Below are 15480 nucleotides of genomic sequence, written 5' to 3'. Positions count from 1 at the left end.
TCGAGCCCTGGTCTGGGAAGATCCCACATGCCACGGAGCAACTAGGCCCGTGAGCCACAACTACTGAGCCTGCGCGTCTGGAGCCTGTGCTCCGCAACAAGAGAGGCCGCGACAGTGAGAGGCCCGTGCACCGCGATGAGGAGTGGCCCCCGCTCGCCGCAACTGGAGAAAGCCCTCGCACAGAAACGAAGACCCAACACAGCCAAAAATAACTAAATAAAATAAATAAATAAAATGAAAAAAAAAATTGTCGTACCTCCTTTATCTGTTTTTCTTTTAGATAACCTTTATTTTCAAATGAAAATAGATTAATTTTTTCTGATAATAAAAAATGCATGTCTATTATAAGACCATTTTTCAGAAAATGCATAAATATAATTTTAAATCACCTTTCATACCACCACCAAGAAATACACGTTCTTAATACCTAGCTAGAAGATTTCCAAATATTAACTCTTTATTGTTGGGCGCGACCTCTTATTTTGATAGAAGGTAGTCTGAGATGCTGAGGCACAGAATGGGTGTCTACAGCTAAATGTGAAAAAGTAACATAATAGGCAAATGCCAGGTTTGCCCAAGGGGCTACGTTTCTCAGAGCTGCTATACCATGTCAAGTTTGCCAGCTTCAATTTTGTCTTTCTCTGCTTCTTTTAACCTGGTTCAAAGATCAACTAAAACTGTGAACACAGAAATGAATGTTCTAGGAAAACAGAATCCCAAATTTGAGGGACTGCTGGTTTTTTTAGGTAATAATGAGTCACTGTAGAGTTACATCATTCAGAACAGTAAGTGTCGTGCAGTTTTCTGTGGCCTTGAAAGCAGCTGCGCTATCAAAGAGGAGGCTTCCAGGAAGAGGCGTCTCTACTCACCCACCTGTGCTGCTGCCTAGTCATTTCAGGATCAGTATCGATGACCATAAAATACAGAGGAGGCAGAAGAGTTAATGCATCTATCATTTGCTAGACATTCACTGTCCAAGGGAAGGAGTCATATAACAAAACATCACTCAGTCCCACACAAAAGTGGAAAATCTGTTATCCATTTAGAAAGCAGACTTCTCTACTTTAGCTACCTATGACTTTTTATAATACGATTTCAATATAAATTAATGCTTAAGTAGACTATCTTTTACAGTAGTGTTAGGTTCACAGCAAAATGGAACAGAAAGTGCAGAGAGTTCTCATGTACCCCTTGTCCTCATACACACACAGCCTCCTCCCCCATCAACATTCCACACCAGCGTATTTATTACCACTGATGAACCTACACTAACACCTCATTATCACCCAAAGTCCAGAGTTCACATTAGGGTTCACTTTGGGTGTTGTACATTCTATGGGTTTTGGTAAGTATACAATGACATGTATTCACCATTGTAATATCACACAGACAAATTTCACTGCTCCAAAATCCTTTGTTCTCCACTGGTTCATGTCTGTCCCTCCAGTCCTTGGCAACCACTGATCTTTTTAATGTCTCCATAGTTTTGCCTTTTCCAGGATATCATATAGTTGAAATTTGGAATCATAAATTTTGCAGCCTTTTCAGATTGCTTTCTTTCACTTAGTAATATATAGTTAAGTTTCTTCTGTGTCTTTTCATAGCTTGATAGCTAGCTCATTTTTTTAGTACTGAATAATATTGCATTGTCTGGACATACCACAGTTTATCTATTTACCTACTGAAGGACATCTTGGTTGCTTTCAAGTTTTGGTGATTATGAATAAAGCTGCTTAAACATTCATATGTAGGTTATAACGTGGATACAATTTTTCAACTCATTTGGGTAAATACCAAGGAGTGCAACTGGATCCTATGGTAAGAATATATTCAGTTTTGTAAGAAACTGTCAAACTGTCTTCCAGAGTGACTGTATCATTTTGTATTCCCGTTAGCAATGAATAAGAGTTCCTGTTGCTCCACATCCTGGCCAGCACTTACTGTTGTCAGTGTTTTGTATTTTCACCATTCAAATAGGCGTGTAGTGGTATCTCACTGTTGTTTCAATTTGTAATTCCTTAATGAGATGATGTTGGGCATCTTTACAAATGTTTATTTGCCATCTGTATACCTTCTTTGATGAGGTGTCTGCTTCGGATCTTTTGCACATTTACTAATCAGATTGATCATTTTCTTATTGTTGAGTTTTAAGTGTTCTTTTTATATTTTGGATAACAGTCTTTTACCAGATATGTCTTTTATAAGTATTTTCTCCCAGTCTGTCTTGCCTCTTCATTCTACTGACAATGTCTTTCACAGATAAGAAGTCTTATATTTTATATCAATTAATTTTTGCCCCCAAGATTGCACAAATGTAACAGGCTATTGAGGGCAAGTCTTCCTCTTACCCTAGATATGGCCTGTAAGGCCCCAATATTGGGATAAAGACGTTGGATAACTAATGACTGGAGCCACTATCTCCTTCAAGTTCAGACTCCTCAGGCAAGTTCAGATTCATCAGTAAACTCTTTATTTAAAGTAAACAAAATAATATAATATTGCCGTTAAGAACAGAAATGCTCCACTAAAGTGATCATAAGTGAAAAGTGAAGGAGTAGGACACTAACACACTTTGCATTGTATTTCTTTTTTTTTTAATTTCAAATACATATATAATTTTTCCAAGCCTCCAAATATTTGTTTTGTTAGTTTCTGCTTTATAACAAAGTGAATCAGCTATACATATACATAAATCTCCATATCTCCTCCCTCTTGCGTCTCCCTCCCACCCTCCCTATCCCACCCCTCTATGTGGTAACAAAGCACTGAACTGATCGCCCTGTGCTATGCAGCTGCTTCCCACTAGCTGTCTATTTTACATTTGGTAGTGTATGTATGTCCATGCCACTCTCTCACTTCGTCCCAGCTTAACCTTCCCCCTCCCCGTGTCCTCAAGTCCATTCTCTATGTCTGCGTCTTTCTGAATAAAAATTAGGAGACTCTGAATCAAGGAGAAACTATACAGGATTATTATGAATGCACTCAGTACAGCAGATTTATGGTATATTAAAGGAGTAGAAACATGGGTTTTGGAATTAGAAAGACCTAGATTCAAATCCTGACTCTGCTATTTGCTGTCTCTGTGACCTCTCAGAATTCTCATGGAAGATGGCCACAATAACGCCAACTTAACAAGGTTAGTATAAGGACGAAAGATGAAATGTGATGAGCACAGTAACTGGCAGATGATAGGTGTTCAAAATATAGTGGCTTCTGTTATTTTTTTCTTCACTATTTATCATTAGTCTGTATTATCATAGTTATTTATCCAGAGAACTAACAGCATTGGTAAAAACATATTTAAGTTGAAATTTGGATTTATGGGGGAAAAAACACTAAAAAATTCATAGTTCAGGGTAAACAACATTCCTCAAAATAGCTAGCATTTGGTGATAACTTAGGTACCTTAGTTAGGGACTACTTTCCAGGTGTGAAAAATGTAAAATAAAATGTTTAAAGTGTTGGGATCTGACCCACCATCTATGCCTTATCACAGTGTATCAGGCCTAGAAGGGCATTTAGAGAGGAAAGTAAGGCCCAAAGAGCTAAAAGATTTGCCTACAGACAGTCTGATCCTACCTCACCCCCACCTGTCCATATCCCTCATCTACTAACTTGTTGGCTGGTTCAGCCATAGCATACATTCAAGTGCTGATAAATTTCACCTTTGTCTTTTAAGAAAGGTATCAGTCCCATTTCCTCTATTCTTCATGCGTCATCTTGGGAGCGTACCTGGCAGCAGCCAAATGCAAGCCAGCCAGCCGGTTCGGTACCACCTGACATACCAATGAATTACCAGAAAAGGATTTCATTTAATGACAGTCTATTTGATTTGCGGTCCCTGTTCCCTTCCTCCCTTTGACCATTTTTCTCTTCATTCATTAATCCTTCTATGTAGGGTGGGCGGCAGAGATGAACAAATCACTGAATTTGATGCATTTCATTCTGTTCCCTTTTAGACGTTCTTATAATGGTTTTCCCGAGGACAATCAATTAAACTATTGACTTAAATACTTTTTGGGGATCAATTATAATTCCAATTAACTGTGCCATCTGGGTTGTTCATTACCATTCTTGGGAAACATTTGTAATGGTGAGAAATTTTGTCTCCCAAGCTCATGTTTATTCATCTTCTGGTCTAGGATCTCATCTATCTTTAGAACTAGCCTCCTGGTTGGTCCTGCCTTGCTCTGTCTGCTGCACACCCTTTTCCTGGCCTCAGAGGACTTATTGACATCTCCTTCTCTCCCCACCACAAGAAGTAACGTTTACTGATTGCTTTCTTATGTGCCAGTCACTCTGCTAAGTGCTTTTTTGCATTATTTCTTTAAATCCATGAGGTAGACAATAGGGTTCTCGTCTTTCTAAAAGGAGGAACCTGAATTTCAGAGAAGGAAAACACTTTGCGCAAAGCCACAGGGGATTCAAACCCTGGTCTGCGGGGCACAGGCATGAATTACTTCTTCATCCAAGCTGCTCAGTCCCTCTCAGAACCGGGCAGCTGGTGGGTTCTGAACCAACAGTCCTGCGATGAGATCAACAAGCTAGAGAAGCCTGACACTTTTTTCTCAAAAGTGACGTCCTCCAACACCTACATCTTTTACAAAGTAAAGATTCCCAGGGATATCTGTCCCACTCCAACTGATGACTTCCTGAATCTGAATCACTAGAAGTGACAACCCGGAACTAGTCCTTGAACACTTTTCATTTTTAAAAGTTTGAGATCCACTGCCCTGTGTCTTTCTTCTTTGACACCAAAAGTGTCCTTTAACAAAGCTTTCTTGGAGACAATGTCCTAACCTGTGGTGGTCTAACCTAAAAGCGTGACCACCCTGACGGGGATTTGAGGGAATACTCTGTGATCTGCTGCTCACAGCTCGCCTTTTGGTTGCAACTTATTTGATTAAGTTCCAGCTGCCTCTGCCTGAGCTCTGATTACCTTCTTCAGCCCTGTCTCACAGAAAGCACATAAAAGCAACTCGTTTGTGGACCTTTTTTCTGTAGCAGCTACAAAAAGAAATACCTTTTGTGATCAATAAATGTTTTTTAATTGTCATTCTTTGCAGATTGTACAGAGCTAAGAACAGAGTCCCTCTCCTCAGAAAGGCTAGTGTGGATATAGATAAGAAAATAAGCAAGTCTTCTCTCTGTCTCTTACACACACACACACACACACACACACACACACCGTAAATTTCCATTAGCTGCCTTACCCTGTCTTCATCATTAGAATATTGTGTTTGAGCTCTAGCACTCAGCCAATTTAAACCTGGCTTCTTACCAATTCCCTCTTTTCTTTTCTCTTAATAACCTTCAACTTTCTAAATCAGCCTCTTCTATTTTTCCCTTCTTGCAGTAACGTCACACTCCTGTTTTTATTGGACCTTTCTAACTATTACCAAAAGTTGTCTGGATATTACAAATTCAACCTTTGCCTTGATAGAAGACACCCTGTCATCAAATCTGCTGACCATATGCTATCAGAAAAAGTAGCAGAGACATAGTAACGAGAATATCAACAAAAACGAGAGACCTAGTAAAAACAAGAAGTCCAAAATATTTAGGAAATAAACCAGAAAGAGCCAACCAGCTTACTCATTAAACACTTGAATAAGGAAATCCCAATAATAATTCCGTCAATATTTTATTTATCTTATTAAAAAACACTTCATTAAAACTCGTTTGCTTCCTTCCCTCCCCCATATCAAAGACAAGAACATAACGAGAATCAACCGCATATTTCAAAGTCAAACTTACCATAGAAGTTTAGTTGGCAAATCTCAGTCAGAGATCCCTCCTGGTCTCAACACCAGAGCATATGAGGTGTCCTCTAGTCGGCTGCAGATGAATTTACAGCCCCCTGCAATGCAACAAGACACTGACATTCTGAAAAGGAAATTTGATCTCACCCTAACTCATGCTAACCTCCTCATCTTTCCTGAAGGGGGTTCCCATCTATTTATTCCAGGACACGGACAAACTGCTTAGTATCAAATACCTTACAAAGACAGAGGGAGCGTTCTGGGAAGATGGCGGAAGAGTAAGACGCGGAGATCACCTTCCTCCCCACAGATACACCAGAAATACATCTACACGTGGAACAACTCCTACAGAACACCTACTGAACGCTGGCAGAAGACCTCAGACCTCCCAAAAGGCAAGAAACCCTCCACGTACCTGGGTAGAGCAAAAGAAAAAAGAATAAACAGAGATAAAAGGATAGGGAGGGGACCTGCCCCAGTGGGAGGGAGCTGTGAAGGAGAAAAGGTAGGAAGCCCCTTCGCGGGCGGAGACTGCGGGTGGCGGAGGGGGAAAGCTTCGGAGCCACGGAGGAGAGCACAGCAACGGGGGTGCAGAGGGCAAAGCAGGGAGATTCCCGCACAGAGGATCAGGGCCGACCGGCACTCAGCAGCCCAGAGAGGCTTGTCTGCTCACCCGCCGGGGCGGGCGGGGCTGGGAGTTAAGGCTCGGTATTCGGTCAGAGGCAGGGAGAGGACTGGGGTTGGCGGTGTGAACACAGCCTGCAGGGGGTTAGTGCGCCACGGCTAGTCGGGAGGGAGTCCGGGGAAAAGTCTGGACCTGCCGAAGAGGCAAGAGACTTTTTCTTCCCTCTTTGTTTCCTGGTGCGCGAGGAGAGGGGATTAAGAGCGCTGCTTAAAGGAGCTCCAGAGACGCGCGCGAGCCGCGGCTAAAAGCGCGGACCCCAGAGACGGGAATGAGACGCTAAGGCAGCTGCTGCCGCCACCAAGAAGCCTGTGTCCGAGCACAGGTCACTCTCCACACACCCCTTCCGGGGAGCCTGTGCAGCCTGCCACTGCCAGGGTCCCGGGATCCAGGAACAACTTCCCCGGGAGAACGGGAGAACGCACGGCGCGCCTCAGGCTGGTGCAACGTCACAGGTCTCTGCCGCCGCAGCCCCGCCCCGCACTCCGTGCCCCTCCCTCCGCCGCGGTCTGAGTGAGCCAGAGACCCCGAATCAGTGGCTCCTTTAACCCCGTCCAGTCTGAGGGAAGAACAGACGCCCTCCGGCGACCTACACGCAGAAGCGGGGCCAAATCCAAAGCTGAGCCCCTGGGAGCTGTGCGAACATAGAAGAGAAAGGGAAATCTCTCCCAGCAGCCTCAGAAGCAGCGGATTAAAGCTCCACAATCAACTTAATGTACCCTGCATCTGTGGAATACATGAATAGACAACCATCATCCCAAATTGAGGAGGTGGACTTTGAGAGCAAGATTTATGATTTTTTTCCCCTTTTCCTCTTTTTGTGAGTGTGTATGTGTATGCTTCTGTGTGAGATTTTGTCTGTATAGCTTTGCTTCCACCATTTGTCCTAGGGTTCTATCCGTCCGTTTTTAGTTTTTTTTTTTTAAATTTTTTTCTAAATAATTACTTTTTATTTTAATAACTTCAATATATTTTATCTTATTTTATTTTTCTTTATCTTCTTTCTTTCTTTTTTTCTTCCTTCCCTCCTTCCTTCCTTCCTTCCTCCCTCCCTCCCTCCCTTCTTTCTTTCTTTCTTTTCTTTCTTTCTTTCTTTCTTTCTTTCTACTTCTACTAATTCTTTCTTTCTACTTTTTCTCCCTGTTATTCTGAGCTGTGTGGATGAAAGGCTCTTGGTGCTGCAGCCAGGAGTCAGTGCTGTGCCTCTGAGGTGGGAGAGCCAACTTCAGGACACTGATCTACAAGAGACCTCTCAGCTCCACATAATATCAAACGGTGAAAATCTCCCAGAGATCTCCATCTCAACAACAGCACCCAGCTTCACTCAACGACCAGCAAGCTACAGTGCTGGACACCCTTTGCCAAACAACTAGAAAGACAGGAACACAACAACACCCATTAGCAGAGAGGCTGCCTAAAATCATAGTAAGTCCACAGACAACCCAAAACACACCACCAGACGTGGACCTGCCCACCAGAAAGATAAGATCCAGCCTCATCCACCAGAACACAGGCACTAGTCCCCTCCACCAGGAAGCCTACACAACCCACTGAACCAACCTTAGCCACTGGGGACAGACACCAAACACAACGGGAACTACGAACCTGCAGCCTGCAAAAAGGAGACCCCAAACACAGTAAGATAAGCAAAATGAGAAGACAGAAAAACACACAGCAGATGAAGGAGCAAGGTAAAAACCCACCGGACCTAACAAATGAAGAGGAAATAGGCAGTCTACCTGAAAAAGAATTCAGAATAATGATAGTAAAAATGATCCAAACTCTTGGGAATAGAATAGACAAAATGCAAGAAACATTTAACAAGGACCTAGAAGAACTAAAGATGAAACAAACAACGATGAACAACACAATAAATGAAATTAAAAATACTCTAGATAGGATCAATAGCAGAATAACTGAGGCAGAAGAACGGATAAGTGACCTGGAAGATAAAATAGTGGAAATAACTACTGCAGAGCAGAATAAAGAAAAAAGAATGAAAAGAACTGAGGACAGTCTCAGAGACCTCTGGGACAACATTAAACGCACCACCATTCGAATTATAGGGGTTCCAGAAGAAGAAGAGAAAAAGAAAGGGACTGAGAAAATATTTGAAGAGATTATGGTTGAAAACTTCCCTAATATGGGAAAGGAAATAGTTAATCAAGTCCAGGAAGCACAGAGAGTGCCATACAGGATAAATCCAAGGAGAAATACGCCAAGACACATATTAATCAAACTGTCAAAAATTAAATACAAAGAAAACATATTAAAAGCAGCAAGGGAAAAACGACAAATAACACACAAGGGAATCCCCATAAGGTGAACAGCTGATCTTACAACATTAACTCTGCAAGTGAAAAGGGACTGGCAGGACATACTTAAAGTGATGAAGGAGAAAAACCTGCAACAAAGATTACTCTACCCAGCAAGGATCTCATTCAGATTTGATGGAGAAATTAAAACCTTTACAGACAAGCAAAAGCTAAGAGAGTTCAGCACCACCAAACCAGCTTTACAACAACTGCTAAAGAACTTCTCTAGGCAAGAAACACAAGAGAAGGAAAAGACCTACAATAATGAACCCAAAACAATGAAGAAAATGGGAATAGGAACATACATATCGATAATTACCTTAAATGTAAATGGACTAAATGCTCCCACCAAAAGACACAGATTGGCTGAATGGATACAAAACCAAGACCCATATATATGCTGTCTACAAGAGACCCACTTCAGACCTAGAGACACATACAGAATGAAAGTAAGGGGATGGAAAAAGATATTCCATGCAAATGGAAACCAAAAGAAAGCTGGAGTAGCAATTCTCATATCAGACAAAATAGACTTTAAAATAAAGACTATTAGAAGAGATAAAGAAGGACACTACATAATGATCAAGGGATCGATCCAAGAAGAAGTTATAACAATTGTAAATATTTATGCACCCAACATAGGAGCACCTCAATACATAAGGCAAATACTAACAGTCGTAAAAGGGGAAATCGACAGTAACACATTCATAGTAGGGGACTTTAACACCCCACTTTCACCAATGGACAGATCATCCAAAATGAAAATAAATAAGGAAACACAAGCCTTAAATGATACATTAAACAAGATGGACTTAATTGATATTTGTAGGACATTCCATCCAATAACAACAGAATACACATTTTTCTCAAGTGCTCATGGAACATTCTCCAGGATAGATCATATCTTGGGTCACAAGTCAAGCCTTGGTAAATTTAAGAAAATTGAAATTGTATCAAGTATGTTTTCCGACCACACGCTATGGGACTACATATCAATTACAGGAAAAGATCTGTAAAAAATACAAACACATGGAGGCTAAACAATACACTACTTAATAAGGAAGTGATCACTGAAGAAATCAAAGAGGAAATTAAAAAAAATACCTAGAAACAAATGACAATGGAGACACGACGACCCAAAATCTATGGGATGCAGCAAAGGTAGTTCTAAGAGGGAAGTTTATGGCAATACAATCCTACCTTAAGAAACAGGAAACATCTCGAATAAACAACCTAACCTTGCACCTAAAGCAGTTAGAGAAAGAAGAACAAAAATACCTCAAAGTTAGCAAAGGAAAGAAATCATAAAGATCAGATCAGAAACAAATGAAAAAGAAATGAAGGAAACGATAGCAAAGATCAATAAAACTAAAAGCTGGTTCTTTGAGAAGATAAACAAAATTGATAAACTATTAGCCAGACTCATCAAGAAAAAAAGGGAGAAGACTCAAATCAATAGAACTAGAAATGAAAAAGGAGAAGTAACAACTGACATTGCAGAAATACAAAAGATCATGAGAGATTACTACAAGCAACTCTATGCCAATAAAATGGACAACCTGGAAGAAATGGACAAATTCTTAGAAATGCACAACCTGCCAAGACTCAATCAGGAAGAAATAGAAAATATGAACAGACCAATCACAAGCACTGAAATTGAAATTGTGATTAAAAATCTTCCAACAAACAAAAGCCCAGGACCAGATGGGTTCACAGGCGAATTCTATCAAACGGTTAGAGAAGAGCTAACACCTATCCTTCTCAAACTCTTCCAAAATATAGCAGAGGGAGGAACACTCCCAAACTCATTCTATGAGGCCACCATCAGCTTGATACCAAGACCAGGCAAGGATATCACATAGAAAGAAAACAACAGGCCAATATCACTGATGGGCATAGATGCAAAAATCTCAACAAAATACTAGCAAACAACGCTTCCCTGGTAGCGCAGTGGTTGAGAGTCCGCCTGCCGATGCAGGGGACACGGGTTCATGCCCCAGTCCGGGAAGATCCCACATGCCGCAGAGCAGCTGGGCCCGTGAGCCATGGCCACTGAGCCTGTGCGTCCAGAGCGTGTGCTCCTCAATGGAAGAGGCCGCAACAGTGAGAGGCCTGCGTACCGCCAAAAAAACAAAAAAACAAAAAAAAACTAGCAAACAGAATCCAACAGCATATTAAATGAATCATACACCATGATCAAGTGGGGTTTATTCCAGGAATGCAAGGATTCTTCAATATATGCAAAACAATCAATGTAATAAACCCTATTAACAAATCGAAGGAGAAAAACCATAGGATCATCTCAATAGATGCAGAGAAAGCTTTTGACAAAATTCAACACCCATTTATGATAATAACCCTGCAGAAAGTAGGCATAGAGGGAACTTTCCTCAACATAATGAAGGCCATATATGACAAACCCACAGCCAACATTGTCCTCAATGGTGAAAAACTGAAAGCATTTCCACTAAGATTAGGAACAAGACAAGCTTGCCCACTCTCACCACTCTTATTCATAATAGTTTTGGAAGTTTTAGCCACAGCAATCAGAGAAGAAAAGGAAATAAAAGGAATCCAAATCGGAAAAGAAGAAGTAAAGCTGTCACTGTTTGAAGGTGACATGATACTATACTTAGAGAATCCTAAAGATGCTACCAGAAAACTGCTAGAGCTAATCAATGAATTTGGTAAAGTAGCAGGATACAAAATTAATGCACAGAAATCTCTGGCATTCCTATACACTAATGATGAAAAATCTGAAAGTGAAATCAAGAAAACACTCCCATTTACCATTGCAACAAAAAGAACAAAATATCTAGGAATAAACCTACCTAAGGAGACAAAAGACCTGTATGCAGAAAATTATAAGACACTGATGAAAGAAATTAAAGATGATACAAATAGATGGAGAGATATACCATGTTCTTGGATTGGAAGAATCAACATTGTGAAAGTGACTCTACAACCCAAAGCAATCTACAGATTCAATGCAATCCCTACCAAACTACCATTGGTATTTTTCACAGAAGTAGAACAAAAAATTTCACAATTTCTATGGAAACACAAAAGACCCCAAATAGCCAAAGCAATCTTGAGAATGAAAAACGGAGCTGGAGGAATCAGGCTCCCTGACTTCAGACTATACTACAAAGCTACAGTAATCAAGACAGTATGGTACTGGCACAAAAACAGAAAGATAGATCAATGGAACAGGATAGAAAGCCCAGAGATAAACCCACGCACATATGGTCACCTTATCTTTGACAAAGTAGGCAGGAATGTAGAGTGGAGAAAGGACAGCCTCTTCAATAAGTGGTGCTGGGAAAACTGGACAGATACATGTAAAAGTATGAGATTAGATCACTCCCTAACACCATACACAAAAATAAGTTCAAAATGGACTAAAGACCTAAATATAAGGCCAGAAGCTGTCAAACTCTTAGAGGAAAACATAGGCAGAACACTCTATGACATAAATCACAGCAAGATCCTTTTTGACCCACCTCCTAGAGAAATGGAAATAAAAACAAAAATAAACAAATGGGACCTAATGAAACTTCAAAGCTTTTGCACAGCAAAGGAAACCATAAACAAGACCAAAAGACAACCCTCAGAATGGGAGAAAATATTTGTAAATGAAGCAACTGACAAAGGATTAATCTCCAAAATTTATAAGCAGCTCATGCAGCTCAATAACCAAAAAACAAACAACCCAATCCAAAAATGCGCAGAAGACCTAAATAGACATTTCTCCAAAGAAGACATACAGACTGCCAACAAACACATGAAAGAATGCTCAACTTCATTAATCATTAGAGAAATGCAAATCAAAACTACAATGAGATATCATCTCACACCAGTCAGAATGGCCATCATCAAAAAATCTAGAAAGAATGCATGCTGGAGAGGGTGTGGAGAAAAGGGAACCCTCTTGCACTGCTGATGGGAATGTAAATTGATACAGCCACTGTGGAGAACAGTATGGAGGTTCCTTGAAAACCTACAAATAGAACTACCATATGACCCAGCAATCCCACTACTGGGCATATGCCCTGAGAAAACCATAATTCAAAAAGAGTCATGGGGCTTCCCTGGTGGCGCAGTGGTTGAGAGTCCGCCTGCCAATGCAGGGGACACGGGTTCGTGCCCCAGTCCGGGAGGATCCCACATGCCGCGGAGCGGCTGGGCCCATGAGCCATGGCCGCTGAGCCTGCACGCCCAGAGCCTGTGCTCCGCAATGGGAGAGGCCACAACAGTGAGATGCCCACATACTGCAAAAAAAAAAAAAGAAAAGAAAAAAACAAAACAAAACAAAACAAAGAGTCGTGTACCAAAATGTTCATTGCAGCTCTATTTACAATAGCCCGGAGATGGAAACAACCTAAGTGTCCATCATCAGATGAATGGATAAAGATGTGGAACACATATACAATGGAATATTACTCAGCCATAAAAAAAAACGAAATTGAGCTATTTGTAATGAGGTGGATAGACCAAGAGTCTGTCAAACAAAGAGAAGTAAGTCAGAAAAAAAAAAAAAAAAATCAAAAAAAAAAAAAAAAAAAGAGAAAGACAAATACCGTTATGCTAACACATATATATGGAATTTAAGAAAACAAAATGTCATGAAGAACCTAGGGGTAAGACAGGAATAAAGACACAGACCTCCTAGAGAATGGACTTGAGGATATGGGGAGGGGGAAGGGTAAACTGTGACAAAGCGAGAGAGAGGCATGGACATATATACACTACCAAACGTAAGGTAAATAGCTAGTGGGAAGCAGCCGCATAGCACAGGGAGATCAGCTTGGTGCTTTGTGACCACGTAGAGGGGTGGGATATGGAGAGTGGGAGGGAGGGAGACGCAAGAGGGAAGAGATATGGGAACATATGTATATGTATAACTGATTCACTTTGTTATAAAGCAGAAGTAACACACCACTGTAAAGCAATTATACTCCAATAAAGATGTAAAAAAAAAAAAAAAAGACGGAAACAACAAAAATTCAGTAATGCCTATGTGATCCTTTAGCCCTGTACAAATGGAAAATCAGAGTTCTTCATTTTATAATGAATTAAGCGGAGAAAGAAACCATTTCTTATCTGGAGTCACTCCCATCTCAATGTTTCACATGTGGCTTTTATGGGGATGCTAAACTTTCAGTTTCAAATACTACTTACTGTAAACTAACTACAAATTTTATTCCCCTTGCTTTTGTTTTCAGATTAATAATGATTGCAATTTAATTGGAAGGTACTTCCATAATTTATTCTGAACAAAATTTGAGACTTTTGGTTGACTTCATGCTGTTCAACTAAACCATGCTTACCTGAGTTTTCCCTTTAAAGCAAAGCAGACATCATTTACACGGTCTATCTTTTCAATAGAAAACCATGTTAGCTTTTATCCCCATAACATTCATTTCCAGTCCCTAGAAACAATTTCTAGAGAGAGCAAATTTTCACGCATACAGCAGCTAACATATAAATATGCATCATGGAAAATTTTCCACACACAGAGAAAACATCATGATTTGGTTTGGAAAACAAGTCATTTTAAAGTTGTGGAAAATAGGATCTGTTCCTGCCTTTAAGGCAAGATCTGCCCCTGATATAGTCATTCTAGTTATTCTGCACCTGTAACTGGCTTTCCCGGAATTACCTTGAGATATGCATTGTGTGTGATCAGTTGAAAGTTCATATATTGTAACCTGAAAAAGAAAAAAAAAACTCTTCTTCTAGAATTTCTTCATAAAGGACAACCATTCTTAATAGAAAACAGCTTTTGTTTCCCAAATCACATTTGAACTGTTTAATTATTGAGTTTCTAAAAATCAAGGCAATTTTTATAGCAATAAACACATTGGAAAACATTGCAGCCTATGATTATCTATTGTGAGATAGAATCTCTTTTTTTCATCATCAAATATTTTTTTAAATTATAGGGAAAGTAATCATAACAGTTGAAATTTTTACCCATGTAAAAGAAACACATCTTGTCTTATGGAGTCCCTTTTAAAACAACTCTAGTACTTTCTGCCAGTTACTAGTCAAGGGTCTGTATTGTGTGTCTAAAATCATATACACTTTAGAAACCAGCTGCTTTGGCACATGCTCCCAGTTGCCTCTGTGACACCCTCTATCTCCCCTTCAGGATCTAGTTTGATGTATCGTCACAGATCAACCTGCCTGTCCCAATAGCTTCTTCCATGGCCGACCAAGAATCTGCATCCCTCTATACACCAGTTGCTCTAAGTGTTATTAAAATCAACCCAAATTCCATATTTCCAGAGTCTCTTGCAAGGTCTTAAAGAAATCTTTCTGGCATTTGCTCTGTCCCTACCTGTCCTGCAGGGCTGGAGGTAACAGCTGCGAGAAGGCAGTGAGAGCGGTGTGGCTGCCTTCTGGGAGATCCTGGTGCAGCACAGAGCTGGGGGAGGGCACAGTGTGGGCAGCTGGAGGAAGAGGAGGAGGAATAATTTGTGTGCCACTGCAAACATGAAATGGTGCCAAAAAAAACACCATTCTTTTTCCCAAGAAGTTCAAAGTGCTTTGCAAACATTAACTCATAAGACCAAGCAGTCATGGAGCAATTACTACTTTATTATGCCCTTAAGGTAACGACTGCAAGCAAGGTCATGAGGAAAGAGAGTCTATTCATTGTTTCATTAGACCACAGATATTTAATGAGTACCTACTATGTGCAGGGCACTGGCGGTAG

Source organism: Aethalodelphis obliquidens, unplaced genomic scaffold, assembly GCF_003676395.1.
Source record: "Aethalodelphis obliquidens isolate GAN/ISIS:26980383/991018 unplaced genomic scaffold, ASM367639v1 scaffold2, whole genome shotgun sequence".
NCBI lineage: Eukaryota > Metazoa > Chordata > Mammalia > Artiodactyla > Delphinidae > Aethalodelphis > Aethalodelphis obliquidens.
The sequence above is the reverse complement of the archived record's forward strand: the minus strand, read 5'-3'. Positions refer to the sequence as shown.